This window comes from Macaca fascicularis, chromosome 12, assembly GCF_037993035.2.
Source record: "Macaca fascicularis isolate 582-1 chromosome 12, T2T-MFA8v1.1".
NCBI lineage: Eukaryota > Metazoa > Chordata > Mammalia > Primates > Cercopithecidae > Macaca > Macaca fascicularis.
Window position 1 is genome coordinate 20,866,525 of NC_088386.1, and position 6,000 is coordinate 20,872,524.

Here is a 6,000-nt window from a genome sequence, read left to right on the forward strand (position 1 = left end):
AGAAAGGAAGGAAGGAAGGAAGGAAGGAAGGAAGGAAGGAAGGAAGGAAGGAAGGGAGGGAGGGAAAGAGAGAGAGAGAGAGAGGGAGGGAAGGAGGGAAGGAGGGAAGGAAGGAAGGAAGGAAGGCATTTGTGATATCTGGAGAGTCAGAGTGAAGGAGAATGGGCAGCTCTGATGAAGGACAGGCATGAACCCAGGCCTCTACCCGGGTCTGAGGAGGAGAGAGTGAAACCAGAAGGAAATTTACCCTGGATTCCCCAACACATCGGGAAGCCCATGGAGAGCTTTCAGCAGTGCGTTTTAGGAACATTGGTACTTTAGTAAGATTATTATGATGCAGAGGAAAAAGGCAGAAACAAAAATTTGAATGTGGCTGGGCATGGTGGCTCACCCCTGTAATCCCAGCACTTTGGGAGGCCGAGGTGGGGGGATCATCTGAGTTCAGGAGTTCAAGACCAGCTGGGCCAACATGGTGAAGCCTTGTCTCTACTAAAAAATACAAAAATTACTCAGTGTGGTGGTGCGCACCTGTAATCCCAGCTACTCAGGAGGCAGAGGCAGGAGAATCGCTTGAACCCAGGAGGCACAGGTTGCAGTGAGCCGAGATCAAACCACTGCACTCTAGCCTGGGCAACAGAGCGAGACTCCATCTCAAAAAACAATAACAACAACAAAATTTGAAGTGAAGGTTCACAGGATTTGTGACTGACTGACCACAGACAATGAAAAGGTCCAAGAGGTTGGGGTCCAGGAACTGAGGGAGGACCCACAGCTGGGCAGGTGATTCTTTTTACAGAAAGACAATAGATGAGGTCAGCAGCAGAACCAGTACATAAACAAGTGTGTGTGGTTGGTGTTCTTGGCTTTCAAAGAAATGGTGGCCTTAGCTCAGTGCAGTTTCCTAAACTTGCTTGAGCATAAACATTGCCTTGTTATAAAGATTCCAAGTTTCCTTTAGTAGATCTGGGATGAGGCTGGGGACTCTCTTTTTTGAAAGAAATTTTTCATAGACTTTAAAAAATTGACTTTATTGCTTAGGGCAATTTAAAGCTTATTATGCAAAATTGGGCAAATTCTGCAAAATTGGGCAGAAAGTACAGAATATTCCCTCTCCACTACCCACTACTGGCCTCACCATCAACAGCCTGCACCAGAGTGGTACATTTGTTAACAACTGATGAATTTACAAACAGAGTATTATCACCCAAAGTCCATAGTTTACGTTAGGGTTCACTGTTGGTGTTGTACATTCTATGGGTTTGGACAAAGGTATAATGACATGTATCCACCATTTTAGTATGTATAGAATAGTTTCATGGCCCTAAAAATCTCTGTGTTCTGCCCATTCTTTCCTCCCTCCACACTAGCCCTGGGCAACCGGGGACCTTTTTATTGTCTCTGGGAGGCTCCCATCAGGCAACTTCTAGAAACACAGAATTGAATCCACAATCTTTCTTGCAATCCACTTTGTTTTCTAATTGACATTTATCATTACTACCTGTTACTCCTTTTGATTTAAACTTCCTAGAATAGATAGTAGTTCCCCCTTCTAATTTCTAGTGGAATACTTTGAAATAGAGAATGAATTCCTCAAGTCTTTATCTACCTTTGTTCAAAGTGAAGTTACATAATAACAATAATACAACAGCAGCAACATGCCCAACATTCATTGAATGCTTGCTACGTGTCATATGCTGTTCTAAATGCTTTACAGGTGTTTTTTCTATTTAATTCCAAATAATACTATCAGAACAGTTGTATTATTATCTGTATTCTATAGATGAGGAAAATGAAGCACAGACACTGGCAAAATGGGATCTCACTCCAGAGAGATGAGAGCGCTACTGCCCAAAAAGATGTAATGGAGTCAGGCGCGGTGGCTCATACCTGTAATCTCAGCACTTTGGGAGGCCAAGGCGGGTGGATCACCCGAGGTCAGGAGTTCGAGACCAGCCTGGCCAATGTGGTGAAACTCCATCTCTACTAAAAATACAAAATTAGCCAGGCATGGTGGTGCATGCCTGTAATACAAGCCACTTGGGAGGCTGAGGCAGGAGAACTGCTTGAACTCGGGAGGTGGAGGTTGCAGTGAGTCAAGATTGTAGCATTGTACTCCAGCCTGGGCAACAAGAGTGAAACGCTGTCTCAAACAAACCACAACAAAAAAAAGATGTAATGGAACGAGTATTTAAAGGTGCATTTGCAGAATAGGCTTATTTCCATTTTCATGTTTGGACGTTAGGTAGATGCGGATGAGCTCATCATTACTCCTTGCTAGCCACACTGGACTGTGTCAGACTTTCCTCTTGTTTTATTTTTACCCTTCAGCTCTGATCCCCTCTGTCTGATAAGAACCCAATCTAATGTGCCTGAGAGGTATCCTCAATAAGTGTATATCCTTATAAGGCATATAGTGCTGTTATGTTACATTGGTTTTTAATTTACACAAATAATATTGTACTCTAGAGCTCATTAATTATTTGTTAACACTTCGCTTTTAAGCTTTATCCTTGTACTTATATGTACAAGGTTGTTGGTTTTATGTTCACCATATTTTATTACTGCCTTGGTGATGGACATCTAAGTTGTGCACTCCACGAACAACACTGTGATAAATATCCTGGTTTAGGCCTTATTATGCACCCTGCAAACGTTTCTCTGGGGCAAGTGGGTCGAATGGATTTAATTTCACAAAGTACTACCAGATTGTCCTCCAGAATGGCTGTATCAATTTACACTGCCACCGATAATGCCTGTTTTCTTTAAGCTCTTTTAAGAGAAGCAGACGTTTGGTTGATTGCTGTCACTTAATCATCATTATCTTCATCATTAGCATTTAATAAGCAGTGTGCTTGGAACCTTACTAAGGGCGGAAGGGGCAGATGATATACTCAAAATCAGGCCACAGAAATAATTAAAACCAATACACACATCTGTCCCAGCAAATTGCTTTGTAACTCAGATTTACATTTTACATACTTGTTTTTGAAAATGCAACAGTATTTGCAGGATCATTTCGGGGGGGGGGGAAATGGTTTTCAGAAACAAAAGATAATTAAAACTTGTCTTTCAATAAAGCTAAAAATCAGGTATTCAAATAACAGTTAGGCAACAAATAGATATTTATATCACACCTTATTCATAAAGTAAAAATAAAACTTCAAACATTTTTCCCCCAAGGTTATTACCTAGCAATGTTATGGAGTTGTAACTTAACTTTTTAATGTAACCCTTAAGGGAGAGCATTTCGTAAGTAGTATCTATCATCTAAAATAAAACATAAAAATTTAGATTTAGCTAAACTACAATCCCAAAGTTATCAAATCAAATCACTGAAATACCGGGCAATGTGGTCATTATTTGGCCATTTATTGTCTCACATACTCAATAGTGATGGGAGGAAGACAGTGACTATTAAATGAGCTCATAGCATTATCTCTATATGCAGGTCATTCTTTTAGTTAACATGCACAGACCATGGCTTTTAAAAATTATTTTTATTACAGACAGGGTCTCACTCTGTCATCCAGGCTGGAGTACAGCAGCTTGATCATAGCTCACTGCAGCCTGAAACTCCTGGGTTTAAGGGATCCTCCCACCACAGCCTCCCGGATAACTAGGGCTACAGGTGCACAGCACTATGCCCCACTAGTTATTTTTATGTTCTATTTTTGTAGAGACAGAGTCTCACTATTTTGCCCAGGCTTAGTCATGAACCCACAATGCCTTTTATTATTGAGCTCTATATCCCCTTCTGAATTCAATCTGTACATGTCCATTTTAGGTTTCTTTCATAAGAAAACATTTCTCGATTTTCCATTTAGAATTGTTGTTGTTGTTGCTGTTACAGAGACTCCCTGTATCGCCCAGGCTGGAGTACAGTGGCACAATCTTGGTTCACTGCAACCTCCACCTCCTGGATTAAACAATTCTCCTGTCTCAGCTTCCCAAGTAGCTGGGATTACAGGTGCCCACCACCACGCCGGCTAATTTTTGTATTTTAGTAGAGACAGGGTTTTACCATGTTGGACAGGCTGGTCTCGAACTCCTGACCTCAGGTCATCCACCCTCCTTGGCCTCCTAAAGTGCTAGGATTACGGGCATGAGCCACCATGCCTGCCCATTTAGAATTGTTTTGGTCAATGATTTTTGAGGAATAATCTTTCATTCCACAGAGGTTTTTAGTTTAGCATCTATTAAAGCCCAGTCTTTTTTATTTTTAATTGCATGCATGGTTTATCTATCTGTAAAACCAAAACCTTTTGTTATACTGTACATCTGATTTAGAACCTTATGTAATGAAGATTTAAAGCAACAGAAATCTTATTTCATGTTGAGAAAGCGTGGTTAAGAACATATGTATACAATATTGATTGGTTACAAGAAGATTCATACCATGTAAAGTTTACACATATTTGGGTGATTAAACTAAAAGATTACCCCTAGGTATAATTCAATGAAGGCAAGTGTTTTTCATATACTTTTCTTGTCATTAGTAATTTAGCCTATGGTCTAGAGGTGCCTACATAAGTATTGGAGGAAATCGTCACAATATTTGAAAAGTAAAAAATAGTTTATTACAACTCTAAGGATATTATTATTTGAGATTAGGACACAGTTTCTTCTATCAGTTTACCTGGCGTTCCTCCTCTGGGACATCCTTTGGGGAGTAAAAAAGTCGCAACATACAGTTTATCTAAAATGGAATGAAAAGCAGAGATTTGGCTTACCTGTGCTGTGTTTTGCTGAGGGAGGTGGCACACGGTTGAAGAAACACCAAGCCAAACAGTAGCCAACATCATCCTAATTCATCGTGGCACTGATTTCCGGGACAGCTGTAGCCCACACTTCAACTAGGGATCCATTTTAAAAACAGCATAGATTCAGATTTTTTTTTCTTTAATGATTTTACAGTGTTACACAGCCCAAATAATTTTTCTTTAAATTTTTTCTTTAATTAAGCTGATCCTGCATGCACAAACCCTTAAGTAAGCTACAAAGAGACTGCTTAGTTTACAGGTTGTTGCCCAGGCAACCATCCACTGTGCATTTAGCTTAGAGAATTGAAAGCAGGACAGTCCATCCGGGAAGGAAAACAAGTGTTGTATGCTCTTCCGAGTTGTTGCTCACGTGCTTTAAAACTACCGAACCCCTATGTACTTCCATGGTTGGCACAATTACCATGATCACCTGATGCACGGAGGCTTTCTCCAAGAGATCCACGCCTTTGAAGGGGCCCTCTCAAAGCTGCGTATAAGTGACAGAGTGAGAATCCAATCGATTATCACCAAACTGATTGCATTCTTAGACTCAGCCTTGAGAAAGCGCCAGCAGATGGAAATCCTTACATTACAACATACTTCTTCTCTAGGTACGCTTGTGGTATTCTGAAGCAAAAGCTTCGGTAAAGAGACTGCACTTTTGTCTGAGTCAAATGGTAATAAACCCAGCTGCAAAAGACTTCAAATCATGGACTATGAAAACATACTCATGAGGAAGTGGACACAGGGCACTCCATAAGGTCACCTGGCATTTGTGTGCTGCTAAATTATCTTCTGCCAGTAACCAAAGGATGCAGGGGTTTCTCTTGTAAGGTAGCTTTCTCTTCTAAGGTAGGGCATCACATTATATATTCTCAACTGAATGGGCTACGATATTCTATCACAATAACAACAGCTGACATTTATTGACTAGTTCCTACGTTAGTCCATAAAGGACATGATTAATGTCATTTAACCCTCACAACAACTCCATGGAGTTAAAACAATAAATAGCATCATTGCCATGTACAGAAGATGACACTGAGGCTCAGAGCTTTTAAGCTAATGAATGGTGGAGCTAGGGATTGAACATAAGCGGCCTGGGCACGATGTTGAAATACTACTTTTACTATGCGTGAGCGCGTACACACACACACACACACACACACACACACACTCTCTCTCTCTCTCTCTCTCTCTCTCTCTCTCTCTCTTCTCCAGTGGATGAAGACTTCAGGGT